General features: G+C 48.9%; 1 protein-coding gene across 1 annotated transcript in view; it reads right to left on the reverse strand.

The window, feature by feature from the left end:
• CdGAPr (GTPase-activating protein CdGAPr) overlaps positions 1 to 5,737 on the reverse strand; it is a 156,779-nt gene extending 151,042 nt beyond the window's left edge. Inside the window, exon 1 of the mRNA XM_075892241.1 lies at positions 5,588 to 5,737. The gene's annotated coding sequence lies outside the window, so the exon portion shown is untranslated. The remainder of the gene's footprint in view (positions 1 to 5,587) is intronic.
• Positions 5,738 to 14,136: the final 8,399 nt, after the last annotated feature.

The raw sequence follows: 14,136 nt of genomic DNA on the forward strand, positions 1-14,136 counted from the left end.
AAAAAATAACCACTTCGAGAACAGCCAATGTATTTTCATGATACTATCGAAACTATAAGCTCTCGGAGTGACAAACAGTCACGAGACGTTGACATGAGCATCACTGCCCAAACGCGCTTGTCGGACGCGCACGGCTGGAGAAACAAGGAGTCTGAACACATCAATCTGTACGCAACAACCAGAGTACAACAGAACAAAATAGATTCTCACACAAGTGTGAAATTGCGAGAACTAACGGAACGAACGTAAGGAGGCATTGAGTGCCAACTCTTACCCACGTTCTCTGTTGGTAGAAAAATGAAAGTATTTGTAAACGAAGGAACATTTCAGAGGGGACAAAGTACAATCGGGCCGTGCATGCTCTTTTGAACTTTTGTATAAAGCAAGAGTGACTCAAAAAACTTCCAGGCCTGCGCGGAACACGCAGCACAGTCACAGCGGATGCTGAAAGACTTTCGAAGCCTTTTTAAACACCCTTTCGGTAACTGCTACAAACACACTTGCAGGGTACCCACTACGCCACAAATCATATATTTTTGTGTAGTAGGGAGTCGTTCACCATGCCATCCTTCGTCATTGATCGGAGAAGCGTGGTACCTGCTACACACTTGCGAGAAATTTTGTGCAGTTCCTTTCATGCTGCGGCTGACGACGAGGAAGAATTATGTTTGAAGCTTTTGTAATGAATTGGAACTATGTCTGAAGCTTTTGTAATGAATTGGGGCATCATTAGAACACCCACTCGTTACGCAACTCGCGTTGTGTGACGCCTGCGTTGTGTGACGCCTAGCGCCTGTGCTGTGTGTCCTCTTCTTGTGTCCTCGTTTTTAGCGCTATTTTCAGTTGTTACTCATATTAACACGGTTCCTTTCCCGATATTGAGCCGGCCTAAGACCGATTTGCAACGGAGTTTCATGCAGTGGCGTGGTTCAGTGGTAGAATACTGAGCTGGCACAGAGCGAACCTGGGTTCGAATCCCATTGTATCCTTGATTTTTATTTATTTTGAGCTATAGTGGTTACGGACACCGGCGGCGACGGCGAACAACTACGGCGCACCCAACCCCTGTTGTGGTCTCTTAACAGCTTTCGCCGTAAAACCGAGCGGATGCAAAGCTTTACTCACAGTAGTAACATGACATTTTTACAGTCGATCGAGATACGTTCAGGGCATATGCAAAGTCAACCACGCATTGCAAAATAGGTATCTACCCACAGACAGCTCGGCTACGGCGGTGATGCACCCTCCCATCCACTCCAGCTCGAATTTCTGAGCCTTTAAAATCCCAGGGAGTGTTAGCCAGCGCCGCCTGCAGCCACGACTGCCAGTGTGGACACAGACGTTCAAATCCAAGCCGGCTTAAATATGCGCTACATAAGGGTGCACTCGGTGCAGAAAAAAGCTCACACTCGCGATAACTTCCCAGTATACGCACTTCAGGCGCAACGAATCGACGCACAGGCATCAATGCGCCAGAGAAGAAGAAGAACCCCTGAGAGTCGCTGATTCAAGTCGGCCTTTTTCGCCAGTATACATGTACGGGAGCACGCACCATGGAGTCTTGTACGCATCCGCTTTTCTTCTCAGTGGGCGCACAATGTGAGACGGGTGACGAGAACAGAAGAAGTAGAAAAAAAAAAGGAGACGACCCGCGACGTAGCGGTGTAAAGACGCCGCCTTCTTCTTTTAACAAGAAAAAAAAAAAGATGAAGAAAAGAAACAAGGCGCGAGACGACGTGTACAGCCCAGCAGCGCGCGCGACCGTTGCATATATGCACGTTGGCTCGACAAAAGGCCGCGTTACACCTCCTGCTTCCTTTTGCGAACAACCCCCTCCAGCTTCAATCCATTACTCATTGTTCTCGCTCCCCCGTTCGACAAAGACGACAAACTTTTGGAGGAGCGGGATCGGGCGGCCGGCCGGAGACTCGCAGAACTCGCCAGCAGCAAGCAGGGCACGCCCGATGCGCTATTCAGAAGCGCACGCAGCAGGCCACGGTGCGAGACGACGACGACGATGGAACCCTTTTATTCACCCGTCATCATCCACCGCCCAGTAAGAATTACAATATTAATAATAAGAAGAAACGAACCCGAACTTATTATACCAGCGAAAGAAAAAATACGGACTGGTTCCGGAAGAATCAAGCAGCCTCGAAACAGGGACCACGGATCGGCCCCGTGCGGATGGGAAGGGTTGCACATCGGGTTGCGCAACAAGCACCCTCTGTCAGTTATGGAAACGTCGCGTACCGCACACGACTGCCGCCATACCGCAGAATATTTTTGCGCGCTCGTTCGGGCATTATGATTCACTGCAGTCGAATAAGGCCACCGATGTATGTACCATATATGAACGAGGTCTCGCTACTTTTCGGGAAATTGAATATTTGCTGGTGGTGAAACACTAGCCGGAATCTCATTGTAACCGATGCTCAGGACGACAAAAACTCCCGTCCCTAAAAGTGGCAGCTTCGGATGTGGCTATGTGTCACGAGGAATTTTGGAGGCGTGACATTCACATAGTATCAGTGGTTGGCACTAGAACTTACGCAGTATCAGTGAGACCCCAAAGGGCATTTACCAACGCCTAGCATCATGGAAATTAGAAAACCACGAGGCACTAATCACTAATCGGACTGCTTCCGAATCGGGTCAAACGACACCAACGAAACTGCGCCGTCAAACATGACGCGCGCTATACACAAAAGACGGCGCCTTGCTACGACAATATTATCGAGATAAAGTTGGACACGGTATACGTTATCGTCTATTATATATGCGGACCCAGCTGCTGCGAACATCGAGGGAAAGCCTGTGCGCCGAACAAACTGGGGATACACATCGTGCAACGGAGTTGCCGATAAGACACCCCGTGCAAGTCCTCTCTGACTGCCGAAAAATGAGAGCGCGCGACAGAAATCAACGAGGCCACCCACAGGACAAAAACAGCGCGGGGCTTGGCGTCGCGCTTTCGCTGACGCCGCAGCAGGTTTCGTGCGCCAGTTTCAATGACGAAAAAAAAAATAGTACACGAAGAAGACGACCGATAAGGCTGGCGTATACGCGAAAGCGTGATCAGAGGCACGCGCGCGAAATAAGAGAATCCCGAAAAGGAAACAAAAACAAAAGAGTAAGGCCACGGTCAGGATGGGGACGTGGCACGGCTGCACAGAAGCACAAGGGAAGCCGAACTAAGACGACATGCGGCACTTTTCTCGACGCTGCACAGTACAACACACCGCGATGGCTTCTCGGTCGTTTCCCAACGTGTGCTCCTCGTCGTCTCGGCGCCACGTGCACGCGTCACGTCGACCTGACCCTCCGAAACAGGAGTAGAAAACTGTAAGCGCGCGCGCTGCTAGCTTCGAGAACGCTGCTCCGCTTCTATACGCAACTACAAAAGAAGAAGACGCGTAGAGGCAGACAAGGAAGGGATAAGGTATAAGAATCGGGTCGGACACCTTGTTCCACGGAACGAGCAAGTGGCGGCGAGGGAAAAAAAGAAAAAGGACATGGCGTGGCAGGCCGAAACAAGGCCGACGCGGCCACATCGAAAGAAAAGAACCGCCAACGTACTTTCGTTTCTTACGCCGTGGTTTCTCATAGGTTCCTCGACGGCTCGTGCTATATACGTTGTAAGGGCGCCTTATAGAGGGCACTAACACAAAAAAAGAGGCGGACGAAGAGACGTGACGTACAACAGCGCGAATACGCTTGATCTAATGCTCCCGTTCGTTCGGCTCGAAGCTGCGTACGCGCTCCTCAAGTCGACCCCGTGTGCATGCCACCCACAGAGCAGAGTTCGCTCGCCTGTCCCGGCACATATGCGAGGAAAAAAAATGGGTACACGCATATTTCAAATCTCGTTTTTAAGGGACGACTTCAGTTTAGAGTTCATTTTTTTTTACCTATATAGTCGTTCATTCAATCTTGTTTTCTGTCTCTGCCTCTCTTTCTGACTTTTTTTTTTACTTCCTCTCATACGCTGCAAACAGAGAATGGGGTAAACGAGGGTCATCGTTACATCTTAACGCTTATTAAACTTGCCCCTTGAAACAGGGCGCTATGGCAACACGAGTGCCAAAAAACGGAAAGCGAGGAAACCAGCCAAAGTAAGCAAGCGAGTCAAATAAGTTGATGAGGCCGAGCGCGAAAGGGGAGGCAACGGGAACGAAGTCCGATTCGAGGCAGCGTTGACCCCGATGCTGGAAAAGTGAAAACGTCAGAAACGAACGCAAGAAAAATGAGATAGAGGACCCAGACTGACTATGCTATATAGGGAATGGGTCGGTAGAAAGGAAATCGCTTCGCTTTTGCGGGCTGCGCGGTGATTTACGGCCACTCGAGCTCGACACCGGCTTCGCCTGATGAGCAGATAACAGGGTTTAGTGCACACGCACTGAATCGAAGGAACACTGACGCACCAAGCAAGCATAGCCCCGCCTCTGCATGTGTCCGCCATTTCCCCACGATGGTACCTCGGTCCCATCTCATGGGTTTTTTTTTTTTCGGCCCCCATGGGAACATCAAGAGGGTCGCTTTGAAGCTCCGCGAGCTCTTTCAAGTGGTGTAAAAGATAATTGTTTTTATCAATAAAATTTTTGTCTTAGAAACTCTTCCTATGGCTAGGTTATTAAATGATTCAGCCATTCATTCAGAGCAAAAAATTTGGCACATCAGCTGTCCTGCACATGCATACAGATCAGCTGAAGCTACGCGCTTCACGTTGTCCGAAAAGAAGCAGCATCAGCACACACCAAGACCGCAAGTGCGGTAGCGAAAACATCTCGAAATTCAATCAAGCAAGCAACCTCAATGTATGTATGTATGTATGTATGTATGTATGTATGTATGTATGTATGTATGTATGTATGTATGTATGTATGTATGTATGTATGTATGTATGTATGTATGTATATGTATGTATGTATGTATGTATGTATGTATGTATGTATGTATGTATGTATGTATGTATGTATGTATGTATCATATTAAGCTATACAAAGTTGAAAACTGGCTACACAAATAACTCAATAAATTGAACTTGACGGAAGGCGATGCTGCTACTGTGACGGATGATATTCGACAGTGTACACAACATCGACATCGTTTAGCCGTCAAGAGAACAGGAAGAAGGCATCAAATTCTTAAGGAAGCGTGCGGTGCCCCGCCACCTAGCGCCAGATAGGGGAATACATCTCTCTTTTTTAGAGAAACCGGCGGATACCTATACATATCTTGCATTGACATCACTGGGGTCGCCATCTTTAGGTACCAGTTAGTTGAGATGCCGCGTGAACTCTTGCTCGCCAGCGCGGAGCCAGAAACGCTCTTCACCCCTTGACACGGCTGGCGAACACAAGAAAGCGGGGATAGCACAAAATAATGCGAAGGGTGCTGACACTCTCATATGCGATAAAAAGTTATGGTGGTCGCCATCTTCAGGTACCCAGCGCCCAGTACCTGTCTTTGACATCACGTGCAAGTTATGTACCTACAGAGTTACTAGAAATCGAACCAGTATCACCCATACTAGACCACAACAGAGGTCGAGATAGCAAAATGAGGAGGTGCCCCAACTCACCTCGATGCGCTAGGAGAGTCGATCCCTGGTCCTCAAGACAAGTCCATGGTAATAAAACTGGTCGGTGTGCGCAACCTGGTGCGCCGCTGCGCCTGCCGACACTTGCAGCCGGTATCCAACGTCATGCTTCTTCTATAGCTCGCTGCCTACCTGCGTGACAAAAGGACACACGAAGTGAGAGGTCGGTTACTCGCCCACGCGCCGACACTAATTGTCGTCTACAAACACACCAAACCTGAGTAAACACAAAGACGCCATGAAATACACACGCACGCCCCTTTGCCCTCGCCGGTCCGTATATTATTTCATCCACAACTGAGAACCTGCTGTGAGTATGCCCACGATTATTTTGAAGCTTTCAACGCCCAACCAGGTGGCCTAGTAGCTGTCGCGCTGGACCGCCGACGCGAAGGTCTTGCGATCGAATCCCGACCACGGCGGCCGCATTTAAGTGAACACACAAAACCACAGAGGCCCGATTATCTAGAGTTACGTGCACAATAAGAAGCCCAGGTCGTTGAAATTTCGGGAGCCCTCCTCTACGGCGTCCCTCAATACTAGCGTGGTTTCGGCACGTACTAAAACCAGGGCAGTTATTATAATAATCAACCTTTTCAGGGCATTACATACGAGTTTGTACACTTGTGAAGTTTCGTTATAGTTAAATGCTCTTTTACTCGTCAACAACTCCAGCATTACAGGCTACATTTCGTGAACGTTTCTTTTTTTTCTTTTTCTTGCGAAAATTGCTCAGGATTGTAGAAGTTGCCACTAACATCTTCGCCAAACATTGCGAGGCAAAAACAAGACACGCGAGTCGAAACAGCCTCTCATGCGCGTTTTACACGCAGTCATAAAGATAAAATATGAACGGCACTCGCACCACCCTCAATGCAGCAACACACAAAGACCGCGGCTCGTAGCATTTCATTTTTTATCGCTGCTACTGGGAGATAGCGAAGACCGCTACGCCAACTTAGAGGTTCTTCGGACTCTCGGAGAACAACAATGACACGTGGTGCTGTCAGCGGCGCGGCAATTTTTTACGCCGCGGAGCCCGCGCAAGACGCACTTCAACCCGTTGGCAAAGGTTAAACGCTCTCAGTATGGCACACAGGCTGGAGGAGTCGTTATGCGGAGACCTAGGTTAATGGTTTCCTAAACGCCGCGGACAATGAGAGTACGCGTGGCTGACCTTATCAGCTGTCCGTTCGCGACACAATGGCCCTCCATTCCATTAAGGCGATGTAAAAGCCAGATTAAGTCGAAAGAACGCACTGAAATACGTCCGCTTTGAATGTCGTGCAGGCAAGGCGCACGCACCAGATTTTGCTAGAGTGTCAAGGTTGATCAATCACAACGGCTGATTTGATGTGCTCACAACGAAGTCAAGGGTTCGATTCCCGGCAGCGACTGCCTCACTTCTATAAGGGCGGGACATCAAAACGTTTTTGTGTCGTGTATGAATAGCGCGCACGTCAAAGAAACACGGCCGATCAAAAATAATCGCGAGTCCAAAACCTATACGGAGGGCGACGCGAACCTGACTATATGCATAATCAACTGCAGCACCAGTTACCGATGGTGTCCTTTCGTTTCCACTGCCTATCTGTCAATGTGCAAAAGCATAAGTATGTGATGCATGATTATACATCACGTACAACCGTCCTTCAACTCATGCTCATCACTTTTTATTTCTTTTTCGGCATAATACCTCAACATGCAAATTAACAATTCAATGCCGTCTTACGCGTGATTGCTCTATCTAATGCAGTAACTAACCATACATTCATCTTAGTAGCGGAGTGTATAGCACCTGCTAAGCCTAGGAAATGTTGCGAATGCCGCAACATGCATACATTGTTTGCATTTTCTTTGTGGACAGCCGAGAAAATGGTCCAAGTAAGTATAAAAGGGAATGAAATACTCCACATCTCCTTGCCCTATTTTCGCTCATGAAATAGACATGGCCGAAAACCTCAACAGCTTTTCTTAAGGCATGTATATATGTTGCAACGGAAACGACCCAAAACTGATTTATGATAAAGAAACAATATGTTTCATTCGTATGCCCAGTTCCTCCGGGTCAAAGGTGTCTCGTAGATAATTGATACAATTTATAACTGTTAAATGTATCACGAAATTACTACCAAATTATCATTTTAATGTGTGTTCATGCGTTCACCAAGTAATTCAAGGATACAGTTCCACAGCCAATGACACAAAAAAAAGAAAGAAAGAAAGAAAGAAAGAAAGAAAGAAAGAAAGAGAAAAAACATTACACCGATGGTCGTCAGTGCATGCAGTACAACACGAAGCTCTCTTTGCTTGCAACAAGAAATCATCCCAAGGACTTATATTAAAACTTCACCACCTATAATATATATATATATATATATATATATATATATATATATATATATATATATATATATATATGTATATATATATATATATATATATATATATATATATATATATATATATATATATACCCCCCTATATCTCGTCGTAGGCGCTCGCACACACGCACACACGAACGAGCAACCGGAACAGCGAGGAAGCAAGCAGACACAGAGGAGGAAGTGAATATCCGTGATGCGAGCCAGAGAACAAAAGGCCCACCACCAACCCACACGTGCCGACCGCCAGGACGAACGTCGTTGAGGGGCGTCTCGCCGCGACGATCATCCAGTCGATTCTCGAAGGGTCGACGACGTAGGCGTCGTCACTGGCACACCAACGCACAAGACAGCCACAGGAAACCAGCACGAAGGCACGCACCGCACACCAGATGAGCCGAGGAGACACGGGCACCGAGAAATCTCCACCCGCGCGGCCGAGGAGCTTTCGGGTGGACCAGCGGTGCCGAGTTTTTTTATGAAGCACGCATGGGTCACCGAGTCGACAAAGTATGAAGAGAGACGTGGCAGCAGGACTGAGCCGAGTCACAAAAAAGGTAAGACGACGCGGTGCGCGCGCACACACGCGCGCGCCAAGGAATCAAGCGTGGTGGAAAGGAGAGAGACGCAGTCGTCCCGGCGGAGTGCAGTAGCCGGTCCGCTCGCTTCTGCGTTCGCACAAACGATGGTACGGCGAGCAGCGGCGCGAACGAGCGGAGCAAGCACGGCCCACAAAAAGGGGTAGAGTGGAGGAGGGAGGGAGATGAAGACGCGGAGGAGAGCGAGCGGCGGTCGTGGCGCAATCGGGAGACCCGATCGCGCCGCATCCTCGTCGTCAACTCGGATCGCCACGGTGGAATCAACCCCCTCCCTCACAGCGTCGTCTCCCGCTGAAAATGTGTGGCGCGGATGACCTGCTTGCTCTCGTAACCCTCACCCCAACGCCGCTCCGCGGGAGGTGGGTGCGTGCTACAACCAACAGGGCGGTGGACTCGTGCTGGCGAGGCTTCGGGCGCCGACTTCGCCCGGCTACTCTACGAAGAACGGCTAGTTCCAGCTCCGATTGCCTTCCAAGGAGTGGGAGACGGTTTCGCACGCATTATCTGCCCCACGATACGCACGTTATGTGTGTATGCGTACGCCACCCCCAAAAAATTAGCGTATTTCTCAATGCTCTACATAACGAGAAAAAAAAAAAAGGAGAAAATTTACACATACAGGGCCGGCGATGATGCGCCTGCCCTATTTTTTGACGCGGACTGGTGCTCCATGCCCCGCGTGATATAAAATGAGGTGGCCGCCTGTTGTTTCAAGGCACGCTTGCGCATTCAAAAAACCTCGGCAGGCGCAAGCGTCTGTCAGTGACGACCCAGTACCGTGAATAGAGGACACCTGACCATTGTCCTCATCCTGTCCCAGAATTCTTGACGGAATGTGCGGAATATAGAATAATTATTGCGCGCAATCCTACGAGAATGGAGGAACGTGTCAACCGAAGGAAACATGTAATACCAACCCGACACCCCGGAGTCGAAGAGGCAGTGCCACTGACGACTACTCTATCGCAGTGACTACACCATTTCTTCTACGTTCGCTTTTTAGGCAGTGTGTTCGCGTTCACGTCGTGAAATAGTCCCAATGCGCTTGCGCATGGCCAGTTGTAGTACAGCGACGTCGAAGTTTCGGTAGCCCAATTTGTACATAAACCTAGACCCAAGGAGAAATACATGCCGCAAGGGCAGGCACGGAAAAGTAACAAAAGTAAAACTGGCGTGCGTTTTTGTTACTTCTGGAGACAGCAGAAGCACCGCAGACCACTCTGAAAAATAGAGAATGATGTTTTCAGAAGTCAGCGGTCTTAGTGGTACTCGCGAATACACGACCTGCGCACCCGTGGGTAATTATTGGCGAAAGGCGTTGCGTGCCGTGACAGCGTATCACCCCTTCCAAATCTTAGTACGCTATACCGCATGACACTACTGCACAGCGGCGAAAATAACAAGTGTTCATACACGGAATAGGCTTTTGGGTTAGAAAGCTTTAGAAACGAGGTTGAACGTCGTAGTTATTATTTTCTTCGCGCGGTGTGGCTATAGGGCTGCTTTTCGGAAGATTCACGGTTATGCCCGCACAATCAGGAGGATTGCTCAGAATTACAAAGTCTGTCGGGCAAATCGGGAGGCGTAGCAGGTATGAATGAATGCTTCATTTTGCATCTCGCAAAAGCGGCTGCACACCAATTCGCGCGCAGCAGCAGAGACCTCACACGCTCACGCACGCAGGCTATCCTGGCAGCTCTGCATGCGTCTTGCATTCGACAACCGCAGTAATAGCGTCCGTCACGTGACGTAAGATACGCAACAGTGCGAGGATAAAAAAACACGGATGGCGCCGAAGTCGGGCGTGACTCCAACGTAACAGTACTTCCCATTATGCTCCCTACAAAGCTCACGACAGAGACAGAACGTTGATCCTTGCGAGGCGGAAAGGCAAGGAACCGAGAGAACGGAGCCCGAATGCCTGGCGCGAAATATATTTCGGGTGTGGGAAAGGTAGGGGAGGACCATTTTTTTTTTTCTAATTTCAACTTCGAAGTTGAAAATAGAAGGGGAAAGTACGCCGCCATAGCTGTCCGTCGTTGTTCATCACCTCAAAAGCAACGCAATGGGGAGAAAAATCTCGTGAAACAAAAGAAAAAGGCAGGCGAATAAGAAGATGAAAGTGAATAAGCGGAAAGGACAGACTGACTCGAGCGGCACGTGTGCAAATAGTAGACGCATAAACTGCGCTCTGCTACCGCAAGAGGAGGACAAATATTAGAAACAAGCGCAGACAAACGGGCGGCTCGTACCGCGACTGAAACAAAACACGAGGTTAGAAAATATAAATAATGCGACGCCGACGCGCGCTTCAAGAGAGGGTCGAGCGAGGGACGGTGAAGGCGCACTGCACGGAATTAGCTGGAAGGTGGCTGTGCGGGTTCAATCAACACACGGTCTGTGGCAGCACGCATCAAAAACAGGGACGAATTGGGCGCATAAGGATAGGGAAAATACGAAATTGCCATTGAGCTGCACGTGTAGCTTACCACTGTCCTCTCGGTTCGCTTATAACCCCCTTTCCCAACCCCACTCCACACAAAAAAAAGAAAGAGAGAGAGAAAAAGAAATAAAGAAAGAAAGAAAGAAAGAAAGAAAGAAAGAAAGAAAAAGAAGGAATGAAAGGAACGCTTGTCCCTCAGTAATTGAGGCTCGAATATAGCTGCTATGCACCGTTACTCCCGGAAAGCAGGCAAAGCGCATTGCTGCGTATACATGCCAGGTCACCTAATTGTTGCTAACGATTCTGATGTCACAAGAAATCAGTCGATCGCTTTATCAGCGCGGCCATATAAGCGTTTATACTAACTTATCTGAAACAATGGCCTTTCTGTATCACCTCAACTTTTTTTTTTTTTTTTACTAGCCGGCCGACCACGCATCATTCTCATTGGATCGCAGAGGATGTCGCGAGCGTGCCAAGATGCAACTGGACTCCTAACCGCAAGATCCGTATCACATGGCGGCAAGCACTGGAATTCGAGAAGCAAAGGCCGTTCTTTCATGTATACCGCACTTGAGCGAGATAAACTTCTCGCCGCTTCCTGCCGGGATTCATCGCGACATTTAAGAACGCAGAACACGCGTGGCGAGCTCAATTCACGAGTTTAAAAACAGACGCAACCGCATCCTGGTCTGAATGAACGGCGAGTATTGTTACCAGCAGTTCTATACCAGACAGTCAAGTGTATCAGCAAGGATGAATGCGGACAGAGCTTTCACGGGAAAACGAAGGCTTTTCTCGAAACACTGTGTCTGCGAGATAGTGCCTCCCAACAAACAGTGCCTGGACGACAGCGGCGCGGTGTAGTACGCACAGGACATTTGCACCCAACAAGGAAGAATCGTAAAATACCGCGTAACCACAACGTTTTGGAAACACTCTGCCGATGCATATATAGAGCGTTACGTGTACCCAATGACACAATAGCGGCTAATAGAAACGACACCGCAAACAGCAATTTAATTCCACACAGTCCACCCCGGAGGCAGAGTGGTTACTTTGCTCGGTTGCGGGGTAGCAAACCGGATGTGCGTCTGGTTAACCTCCCTGCCTTTCCTTGCATCTTTATCTCTCTCTCTCTCTTGCTCGGTTGCGGACCCGACATTCGCTGGTGCAATCCCGGCCGCGGTGGATGCATTTCAATGGGGGACGAAATGCCAGAGGCACATGCACTGGGCACTGTCAGTGCACGTTAAAGGGGAACTCCAGCGCATTTTCAATCATACTGAGATAATGCTGTTTTCTAGTAGTGTTGACAGTCCCGAAAAAGCCAGGGTGGTTCATTTTGCTCAGACACTCGTCAATAACTTTAATTAAGCAAAAAAAACGACGAGTCAAAACAGAAACCGAAACAGGGAGCGGCTCTGCCGTCTAAGGTGGGTATCCAATGACATCACAATACTTCGTCGCCGATGACGTCACAAGATCCGCTACATCCCACCACGGCTGGCACGGCTGGCCAGGGTGTAAACATAGCTCACGTGCCTCGATCTTCTAATGCGCGAAAAGCAAGCTGGCGACGTCATCCGACGCGGAATACAGCTGTGCCGCTCGTCTGAACTAACCAGTGACAAGTTGAGGGATGATTGCAGTTACTACCTGAGCACGGAAGCATCGTTTTTTGATTTCAACCCTCCGGCGCCTGAAGCATCTGACATGCCCCGAATCGATTTCGTCATTGCTCAATGTTGTAAGACCCGACGTCATCGACTACTAACACGCTGTATGGATCTGACAAAACTGAACTGTGCTCGCGTTGTCGTCACATCGTAGAAGAAAGCATGCGCTGCATCCGTCTGCTAGGAAAGGCGGGGTTTTCGAAAAAAAAAAAAGAGTAGGCCATGAATATACACGGGGTGGCCTGCGTTTACAAGTGTGATTCCAGAATCAGCCACAAATTTTAAAAGTTGTTTTTTTTTAAATCTAAGTAACTTATGGTTGTATAATTTGGTACATATCACCACGGTACCAACGCGAACACATGTTCAAAGTTTTATTGAAATCGGTGAATAAAGAAAAAACGCCGGAGTTCCCTATTAAGGAACACCAGGGACTCGAAACGTCCTGAGCAATCGCCTATATACGGCCTTCCTCATTACCGTATCATGGTTTTTGGACGAAAAATTATCGAAAACGCACATCTACCACCTGACGCACTCCCGCCAAATGTAACGCCATTAACGCACAGGCAAATTAGAAAAGGGAAGCATCAATCGATACGAGCAAGCGCCACATATAGTTTCGTGGCTACACCAACCACACCGCCTCTTGCATCGTCCTCAAGTAACACGAGGCTGGAAGGGCTGCAGATGGATATTGTTCTCCTTGCCGGTCGCCCTTCCGCGGTTTTCTTTCAGCTTCCGTGCCATGAAGTTAGCGTGAAGGCAGCCCCATAAACTTCGCGCCAATCGAGTAGCCGTATTCCGAATAGGAAACTGTGACGCAGTTGGAAGCTGCACTCGGGTCGCGAGACGCGTCGAATCGCACAGCCATTCCCGCGTAGCGATACGCGTTCGCGGATTAACAGCCCGCTTCAGAAGTGGCTCCTTCTATAGCTGCCATGAACGATGAGGATGGGGAACTGGGTCACGGACGTGCCACCACCACCACCATACACCTCCTGGAACAACACCTTTCCGGCACCGCTATAGCCGTCCAAAAACGCGGAAGCAGCCCACACGTGCGCAGGACGCACGTTTCACGAGGAAATCGGATGCTGCGGTCTTCGTCTTTCTTTATTATCTCCCAATCGGGGCCCGATCGAATTGAGATATGGCGCGAACCGAGCAGCAGACCACACCTGAACGGCCGCAAAATGGTCGGAAAAGTTTTTTTTTTTTTTCAAATATCAAATACGGCCACGAAGCACGCACAAACGCTAACAATGCGTGGTCGTTCATACCACTGGCATACGGCAGAACGCTGGAAAGAGAGAGAGAGAGACATAACGTATCTCGGGATAAATACCAACACCGAAACAAATATAACAACGTATGTAGAATACAAGTTAAAGGTTCAAATCCCGAGCATAAGAAAAATGATCAG

Source organism: Rhipicephalus microplus, chromosome 4 (genome assembly GCF_043290135.1).
Source record: "Rhipicephalus microplus isolate Deutch F79 chromosome 4, USDA_Rmic, whole genome shotgun sequence".
Classification (NCBI taxonomy): Eukaryota; Metazoa; Arthropoda; class Arachnida; order Ixodida; family Ixodidae; genus Rhipicephalus; species Rhipicephalus microplus.